Source organism: Danio rerio, chromosome 20 (assembly GCF_052040795.2).
Source record: "Danio rerio strain M-AB ecotype USA chromosome 20, GRCz13ab, whole genome shotgun sequence".
In the NCBI taxonomy this organism is placed as follows: Eukaryota; Metazoa; Chordata; class Actinopteri; order Cypriniformes; family Danionidae; genus Danio; species Danio rerio.
The window spans coordinates 10845209-10855293 of NC_141040.1; the positions used below are offsets into that span (position 1 = coordinate 10845209).

The window sequence follows — 10085 nt, forward strand, 5'->3', positions numbered from 1 at the left end:
CTCGTAAGGCCTCCAGGACCCGACTCTCATTTTCCCAAGAGAGGGAGGCCACCACCACACCCCTGGGCAGGATGGTGTCCTTTGAAACCACCCTCTCTGGGGCCTCAAACAGGCGAGAGAGAGAGTCGGGTTTAACGTTCTTGGACCCAGGCCTGTACGAGAGTGTGAAATTGAACCGGCTGAAGAAGAGAGACCAGCGGGCTTGTCTTGCATTGAGCCTTTTGGCAGAGTTTATGTATTCAAGGTTTCTGTGGTCTGTCCAGACCACAAAAGGCTGCTCTGCGCCCTCCAGCCAATGGCGCCACTCACCCAAAGCGAGCCTGACTGCCAACAACTCCCGATTGCCTATGTCATAGTTTCGTTCCGTGGGGGTCAAACGGTGGGAGAAGAAAGCACAGGGGTGTACTTTCCCATCCTGAAGAGATCGTTGTGATAGGACTGCGCCTACTCCGACCTCAGAAGCATCAACCTCGACTATAAACTGCTGTTTAGGATCTGGAATAGACAAGACAGGAGCAGAGATAAAACGGGACTTGAGTTTATCAAAGGCCTCCTGAGCCTTATCCCCCCACCTAAACAGTACCTTGGAGGAGGTCAGTGCTGTTAGGGGTGCAGCAATCTGGCCAAAGTTCCTGATGAAACGCCGATAAAAGTTGGCGAATCCCAGGAACCGCTGCAGTGCCTTGCGAGAGTCTGGAGTTGGCCACTCGGCAACAGCCCTTACCTTTGCAGGATCGGCACTGATCTCACCCGCCGAAATCAAAAACCCCAGGAACGAAACTGACTGGGTGTGGAAGACGCACTTCTCCGCCTTAACAAACAGTTGGTTTTCTAAGAGTCGTTGCAGCACCTGGCGAACATGCTGAGTGTGTGCCTGCAGAGAGGGAGAGAATATTAGGATATCATCCAGGTACACGAAGACAAACTGGTTTACCATGTCTCTCAACACGTCATTGACCAGGGCCTGGAAGACAGCCGGGGCGTTGGTCAGACCAAAAGGAAGGACCCGATATTCAAAGTGTCCCGTGGGTGTGTTGAAGGCTGACTTCCACTCATCCCCCTCCCGAATGTGAACCAGATGATAAGCATTACGGAGGTCCAACTTGGTGAAAACTTGGGCTCCCTGTAAGAGTTCAAAGGCTGAGGACATAAGAGGTAAGGGGTACCTGTTCTTAATGGTGATGTCATTCAGCCCTCGATAGTCAATACAGGGACGGAGGGAGCCGTCCTTCTTCTTGACGAAGAAGAACCCAGCTCCCGCTGGGGATGAGGAGGGGCGGATGAGGCCGGCTTTAAGGGATTCATTAATATACTTGTCCATGGCCTCTCTTTCAGGACGGGACAGAGAATACAAATGTCCCTTAGGCGGAGAAGTGCCTGGGAGGAGCTCAATGGCACAGTCGTAGGGTCAATGCGGAGGCAAGGAGGTGGCCCGGGACTTGCTGAAGACCAGGTGCAGGTCGTGGTACTCCGCCGGAACCCCGGTCAGATCCACCGACTCCACCTGTAACACAGAAGACACAGAAACAGGAAACGGGGCAGGACCAAGACAAGACTTAAGACATGATTGACTCCAAGACAAGACAGAATCTCCAGACCAATCCACGTGAGGACCATGCTTTACCAACCAAGGATACCCTAAAATTATAGGTGCATTGGGTGAGTCTAAAAGATACAGCGTGATGACCTCACGGTGATTGCCGGATACAATAAGACTTACACTAGGGGTAGTGTGAGAGACGGTGGCAATAAGAGCACCATCAAGGGAATGGGCAGAAACAGATTCAGCGAGAGGGATGGTCGGGATTCCCCACTGGGCGGCCACAGAGCGGTCCATGAAATTCCCCTCTGCCCCAGAGTCAATGAGAGCAGAACAGGAACCTGAAATGCCATCATACTGGACCACAACAGGGAGGATGGTGCGAGATGAGGGGGAAGAGAAAGGAATAGCGCCCACCAGGATCCCTCTTCTCACTGATGAGCTTTGGCTTTTACTGGGCACTTCGCTGCAAAATGCCCCGGCTTGCCACAGTATAGGCACAGACCCTGAGCCAGGCGCTGCTGTTTCTCATGAGACGTGAGATGGAGACGTCCCACTTGCATGGGTTCATGATCCGATGGAGGTACCATGGTGGAAAGGGACCCGTGGTCCTCTCTTCTGGTTGAAGAGCGCAGAAACCTACGATGGTCTCGACGGCGAAGACGGCCCTCTATGCGAAGCGCCAGGTTTGTGAGGGTGTCAAAATCTTGAGGTAGGTCGTGGGTCGCCAGTTCATCCTGGATGTCCTCATCCAGTCCAGCCCGGAACATGGCATGACAGGCTCCCTCGTTCCAATCACATGAGGCCGCCAACGTCTTGAACTTTATAGCGTACTGAGTGACAGACTGACCTTCCTGACGAAGACGAGCTAATTGATCTGCCGCCTCCTGGCCCCTGGCAGATCGGTCAAAGAGTCTGATCATTTCATGACGGAGACTACTAAAAGAGGAAACGCATGGTGCTCTGGCCTCCCAGACAGACGTTCCCCAGTCGCGAGCTCTGCCCGTGAGAAGGGTAAGTACGAAGGCCACTTTAGTCTCCTCCAAGGCAAAGATGCGTGGCTGGAGCGTGAAGACCACCGAGCACTGGGACAGGAATGACCGGCATGAAGTAGGATCCCCATCATAGGTAGGGGGATTGTTGCAGCGTGGTTCAGGGGCCTGATGGGACGCCTGGGCCCCCATGCAGGGTCTCGAACTGAAGCTCGTGTAGACGGGCTGTGAGATCAGCCACCTGACTGGTGAGATACTCCACTTCTCTGGAGGTGCTGGTGAGTCTTGACTCGTGCTGACCCAATAGAGCTCCTTGCTGAGTTAAAGCCGACCTGACAGAATCTTGGCCTGCTGTGTCCATCGTTGGTCAGATCGTACTGTCAGAGGTCTGAGTGAGAGAAGATGGTTCAGACACATATGCAGGTCTCAGCAAAGTTTATTGAAGCCCACAAACTCAAGGGGCAAAAAATAGTCAACAAAACAATCTTCAAAAAAGGAAACTAAAAATTCCTCCGTAATGGAGTAGGCAAAAAAGCCCAAAGTTCACAAAAAACTCAAAACTGAGAAATAAAGTCTCCAAAAACGATTAAATAAAACTACTCCGGAGAGGTTAGATGAACAGTCTTCAAGAGGGTGCAATACCCTGATACCCGACAGGGGGCGATGAATCCGGCCGCCGCTGACTGGGACAGAATGGCCACGAGGAAGACTGAGGCTTGGAAGCCGGCGAGAGAGTGTTGAGGGCCGGCAGGATAGGGACGGAGAGTCAGATGGGCGGCAAAGCAAAAACAGACGGGAACAGGCTTGAAGGCAGATGGAGAAAAAACACTTTAGGAAAATCAACAGGATGACATCAGACACGACAAAACTCACAGGATATACAAGGAACAGGACTAGACCAGGAGATCGCCAGACATGCCGGAAGGGGAAAAACTACGATCTGACACAGAACTACGATCAACAGAGGGATAAATAGGGGGAGAAATCAAGGAAACCAGGTGAGTGAAATTAGTTTGATAGACTAATGGAAAGTAATAGAGCAGATGGGTGGGGAAGCGAGAGGTAAACAAAGCAGGGTATGAGTGATCAAAACAATACGAGTGAAAGGGAAAAAGTAACACAAACATCAAACCGGTGATCAGACCGAGATTGTGACAGACATGGATGATATAAATCTAGATGGATACATATTAATCCGTCTGGAGGGTGACAGCATCAAATCCACAAAAACAATCAGGGGAGGACTGTGCATGTTCATTGATAGTAATTGGACAACGAATATCACAGTATGTTACACACTCTGTTCAGCTTATTATGAACTTTAATTTTGTGAAGTTTATTTATAAACTAATTTCAAAAGGGGTGACGCAGTGGCATTTCTGTGTGGAGTTTGCATGTTCTCCCTGCGTTTGCGTGTGTTTCCTCTGGGTTTTCCAGTTTACCCCACAATCCAAAGACATGCAAACACTGTTCTTACCAAGCCAGCCAACATTTCTGTGCGGAGTTTACACATTGCAAATGCAATTTTGGTGTCACGTTATTTCCGGAAATCCTAAAACTTTTAGCTTTGAAACCTTGCAACTTCTTGTAAAAAACGTTTTTATTATTCGCAAAAGAACGGAAGAGCATTTTTTTATTTTTTTTTTAAATCAAAGAGCATCAACGGGGCTTTTCAATTCCAATGTGCAAATGGCACAAATATAAACCATAATTTTAGGTTCCCTTTGATTCCATTTGGCCCATTCTTGTTTTTAACCTTCACTTAAATGTATTGCTGTTTTCTGAGTGCGTCAGGATGTCTAAAGTATGTGCAGCTGCTTGGATCACAGACTTCAACAACATCTGCTCTCGTTTCGTCTCTCATTTCTTATTAATTTGCTTCTGTGAGATAATTAATATATAACCGTTGTTTGTTCCATTAAAGTTGCAGCAGTTTAAGCAGCAGGAAATGTGTCTTTGGTGCTGAGAGATCACACAACGTTGCGGAGCGGTATCTTACTACACCACTAGGTGTGTACCATCATGTATGTTTAGTGTGGTCACACAACCAAGAAAGTGGACCGCTCACAAAACAATATACCTCATCCAATACACACTGGTTTGTTTTCATTATTATTTTCTAGAGATTATATGAAGAGTTCAGATGCAAAAACCTTTGATCTAACATTTTTCTCAGCCTCCTTTGTTTATGTTGAGTTATGCCACTTTAAAGACCATGAAAATGACTTATTCTTTGCCACAAAAGTGATATTACTGAATTACACACAGGAGCCTGATAAAAATGCTTATTTTACACGGCAAAAACATGCTTTTCTTACTTAGATTTTTTGTCTTGTTTCTAGTCCAAATATCTAAAAGTTCTTTCCAGACAAGCAAAACATACTGTCTTGTTTTAAGAAATAATATGCCAAAATGAAGTGAGTTTTTCCTTAAATCAAGCAAAATAATCAGCCAAAGGGGTATGCAAAACAATCGTATCACAAATCAAAAAACAAGATTATTTTGCTTACCCCATTGGCAGATTATTTTGCTTGATTTAAGGAAAAACTCACTTCATTTTGGCATATTATTTCTTAAAACAAGACGATATGTTTTAGGCTTGTCAAGAAAATGCTTCTTGGTTTAAGAATATGTAGATATTTGGACTAGAAACAAGACAAAAATCTAAGTAAAAAAAGCATTTTTTGCAATTTAGGTGAAATGTTCAGACTGCATTTAGAGGTTTTTGCATCTGAACTCTTCATATATATTTATTTATTTATTTATTTAAACAGAAAAAATATTAAATGATAATTGGACCTGGCTCAGCATGGATGCTGTTTTTCAGCAGGTTCCTGCTCTGCAGAACATAGAAACATACGTACACACTTAACATCTTATCCATCAACACAAAACAAACACCAAGCATACAACATGAAGAGAGACAGGCTACTATCTAAGTGGCTAAAGTGATCATTGACCATCAGATGACAAGCCTAAGATATTTTACAAAATCTCAGTATTGGTGTTGTTTTTAGATGTTGTGGAATTTCATTCCAAGCTTTGTGAATACATAAAAGAAAGATCTCTGTCCATAACAATTTTTAAAAGCTGGTATTAAAGTTAACATATGTGTTCACATTATGCCTTATTCATACTAGCTGCGATTTTGTAGCTGCCTTTCTCTCTGGGTGGCAATTAAAACCTTTATTGGGTGTTCCTACCTTGTGATTGCTTGGGTATTTATGGTGATATTAACAGAGAGCGATGGAGTTTGTGCTGCTGAAAGTAAACATTGTTAAGAGAAAACACTAAATAGGAATGGAATCAGTACATAAAATGCTTAATTACAAAGATGATTAAGAAAAAAAAAAAGTTTGCTCTCTGTCATTGCTGCAATTTATCTCCTGCAAATGCAGGTCTATATATGTCTATAACAGAGGTTCCCAAACTTTTCAGCCCATGACCCCCGAAATTACAATGCCAGTGACTTGTGACCCCAATATCCTCTGAGGTGGTTATAAGTATATAAACCTCACACACCAGCGTACACATATCAATAGGCCCAAGTCTTTTCATCATTTAAAAAATGCCACTAAGAGACCATCCTCCATGTTCAGTTTTTAATTTTTAATGTATGTGTGTGCCATTAAGGTTTCAGAAAGTTTAACCTGGTGCCATAAAATCAATGTGCTGTGTCTTTAATATAAAGTAATGACCCCAATGGTTGCAAAAAAATTGAATGGCTGATGGCTTTTTATTTGCATGTTGTTTTTTGTTTGGTCCCACTTTATAGCCTTAACTACTATGTACTTACATCAAAATAAATAAATACAATGCACTTACTGTGTTTATAATGTATTTGAGAACACTTGTGGTGCTTTTGAGTTGGGATAGAGGTTAGTTTATGGACATGTTTGGTGGTATGGGTAGGTTTAAGGGTGGGTTAAGGTGTAAGGGATGGTCAACAGTGTATTTACAAATGTAATTACAAAAGTTATTTACAGCTGTAATTACAAAAATGTATTTAATCAAGCATAAGTACACAGTGTGTACATGTATTTACACAATAAGTACATTGTAACAAACTATTAACTATAACTATTAACTATTACCACAATATAAAGTGGGACCCTTTTTTATGTAACTAGTAACTACTATTTTTTCTTCTTCTTTAGGTTATGGATAAAATATAGTAATTCTAATAGTTCAATAAATGCAAATCAAAAAGAATTAGATTTTTGGAAATCATCAATTGACTCCTGCCATTGTTCCATGACCCCCACTTTTTGGAACCACTGGTCTACTTCGCAGAGAATAAAAACATCTGCTACAGAAGCTGAGAGAGGATCATGCAAGCTCTACTGATGCTCCAATTGGCTGTCGCTCAAGAAAGTCATTCTTCATTTGCATAAATTTAAAGGATTTGCAACTTTGGCTTTGGATTCACTTAACACGCCCACCTTATTGCCAGTGGTCGCTGTCGCTCGCATAGACGGAGGTCATCAAAAGTCACCTGATCTCTGTTGAAATGAATGTCGCTTGTTGCTTTGCTGCTGCGAGGCGCTTGTAGTGTGAAAGCAGCTTTATGCCTTTTTGATTTATGTTTTAAACACTTCACTCCAGGAAGCAAGTTTAAATCATTAGAAAGTTGTGGCAACAACAGCATGACTTGCAATTTTGTGTTTGTGAAAATCTTAAGATTCATAATAATTTGCATATGTTTCGGTACTTTCAGCAGCAGGATATTTGCAAGATTGTTCTTCAGCTTTAAAAGGCCTGAAATATGAAAAACTTGACGCGACAAACTTGCAGGAAAGCAATTAAGATAGCTGTGGTATTCAAGAGTTAGTGGGCGATTTGCTTTATTTTATTTGTGTGTGCTGAGAAGAAAAGCCATAATTACAAATAATTGCCCCCAAAACCAAAGAAATTGAGGCACAGAGGATTTTTATTTTTTTCTGAAAGCTAATTGATGCTCAGCTCTCTGATTAAATATTCATTTTAATTATAAAATAATTGGGATGGCAGTGCTCTTGATCTTAGTAAGCTGTGAATTATTCATGGATGTAAATAAATGGCCTTTGAAATATTTACAAGAGAAATGCTCTTTGTGGCTGTTTTGTAGACCCATATCATTCATTGAAGCTGAAAATCTATTATACTTGTGGGGAAATACTTAGCTTCCAGGTTTTAGAAATGCAGGAAGTAAATAAAATTATATAAAATAAAAGCAAAATGATTGATTGATAGATATTGCATGTTTTAACATGCATGTTGTTATAGTAGTCACATGTAGGTAGTGTGTTTAAGCAGGTTGTTAACAAGTTTTAATACACGGCTGTATGGGATACTTTATTCTGATTGGTCAGTTTCAACATTCCAAGGTATGTTATTCCAGGATAACAACAGCTAAATAATACAGGCTCATCTGGGAACTTTGTGAATCACCTTGACCATCAGTGAATTATTAAAAATCCACTTACAGGATCCACATTTATATGCATCTGCTTGTCTGTCATAACGTAATTTTCAACAGTTTGTGGAATGAATAATACCTAGGTTTGTATACGCTTTTTTTCTGCCAGTTTTGTTTTGGTGAGCCTTGCGTTTTTTAAAGTATGGTGCGATTTTGTCACTGAATAATAAGCAAGTTAGTGTATGATCCATCAGCTGTTTTTTTTTTTTTTTCTTTCTCTCAGCTTTGTTTAATTAAATAATTATGAGCAATGTTTTGTGTCTAATTTTAAAGTTTTGTGGCAAGTGGGAAAAAGTACATCCAGGATGACAGTGTTTCACATAATAAAACACTTCAGTTACAAACAACAGTCCTCTTATTCATGACTTGTTGCCAATATGCCTGTTGGCTTTTATTCTGTGGTATTAACATCCTGAATGTACTTAATCCCGCTTATTACATGGCTACCTGCCAAAAAACATAAAAGTTAGATTGTCACATTGCTGTTTGTGACTGTGACTTAATAATAAGTATGTTAGCATATGCTCCATTCAGCCATTTTCGGTTCTGTCTACTTTGTCATTAATAAAAATATTAATAAACTGCTATGGTTCAAAACAATGTTTTCAGTCTATTTTTTTTTTTACAATTTGTTTCAAGCATCTGTGTAATAAAGTACATTCTCTTGAGGCTTTACTCTGCAATGACAATCCCCTACATTTCCCATAGGGTTGGGCGATGTTGATCAATTTGGCATTGTACGATATCTAATGAAGCATCGCGATGGACGATGACATTGTAGTTGTAGGCAGGGGGTGTGGGTGGTTGTCAAATATCAATTAATTCATAACAAATTAATTAATTGTAGCATACCGTTTTCACTACCTGACCCACATGGTCTTTGCTTTACCAATAACAAAACCTTAAATAAATACAGTTACAAACAAATGACCACCTGACAATCACTTTTTTTTTCCGAGGGACTCTGGCATGAATAGGCAGTGATCTGTGTCGTTCTAATAGCTTTTCCCACAAGCTTGTGGAGAAGACGAGAGTTCGGTTGGAGTTCACTGTAGTGCATACATTTTCATTGTTTTCACTGCAAAATCCTCACTGAACGCAAATGATTGATTAATAACAGCTTCCAATCACTCAGTCAATGCCTTTTGCCTTCAGATGACAGGAGCTACAACCGCGAAAATGTGAAGCGCTGAAGATGAGAGAATGAAAATAACACTGACAGATTTACCTACAGTTACTAGTAATGGCACATCTTATTACTAATCATGCGCCGAATGTTAAGTTTAAGGCGCGAGAGGTGCTGTATAATGCTTCATTTAATTCTCATGATGCTGTCAGCCATGCAAGCGGCAGCTTTATGTAACATTTAACACAGCTTATGAAAAGACCATTATTGCTATTAAGATTACATGCAAATAGTAACTTATACATCAATATAAATGTAGGGCAGGGCGATGGATCGTGATGCCAGCTCAGCATTCTGAAGTTTTGCGGCCGTTGGCAATGGACGATGGCATAGTCTATCGGCACAACCCTAGTTTTCCCCTCTTATTATTACACTTATCTCTAGAATACTTGATTCTGATTTAATAATCACAGCATTGAATGGTAAATTATCGCCGAATAACAATCGCTAAATTAAATAGCACAGGCTCCTCTAGGTATTCTGCAATATCATTAGTAAATACATTTTCTTGACTGTTTTGTGTTATCTTGTAACTAAATAGTATGAAGGTTAGCACAGGCTGCATTTAGCTGTATTTGTTTCTGTCAGATTTGTGTTTAACTTAAAATGTTATTGAATTATTACAGCTCAGATCAATGTTTTGTCTAATTGTTTATGTTTATGGCAAGTAGATGTGTAATAAGCAGGGTAATGTACATGTACTGTATGAAGTGGTTTTCACACACACACATTACTTTTATCACATCTATGTTGTGACTTTGTGTTCGAGTCAGATTTTTCGAACACAAAAATAATTTGCATGTGAGGTTAAAGAAAAGTAACTAATTAATTAGCAAAGTATCATCCCTCTTCACTGTTATCCCTAAAGTTGAATTAATTCAAAATATTTAGATTCAATAAACATAAATG

General features: G+C 41.1%; 1 long non-coding RNA gene across 2 annotated transcripts in view; it reads right to left on the minus strand.

Moving 5' to 3' along the window:
* The window catches only part of LOC137488721 (uncharacterized), a 139472-nt gene that overhangs the window by 103100 nt on the left and 26287 nt on the right, over positions 1-10085 (minus strand). The gene's annotated exons all lie outside the window — the stretch shown is intronic.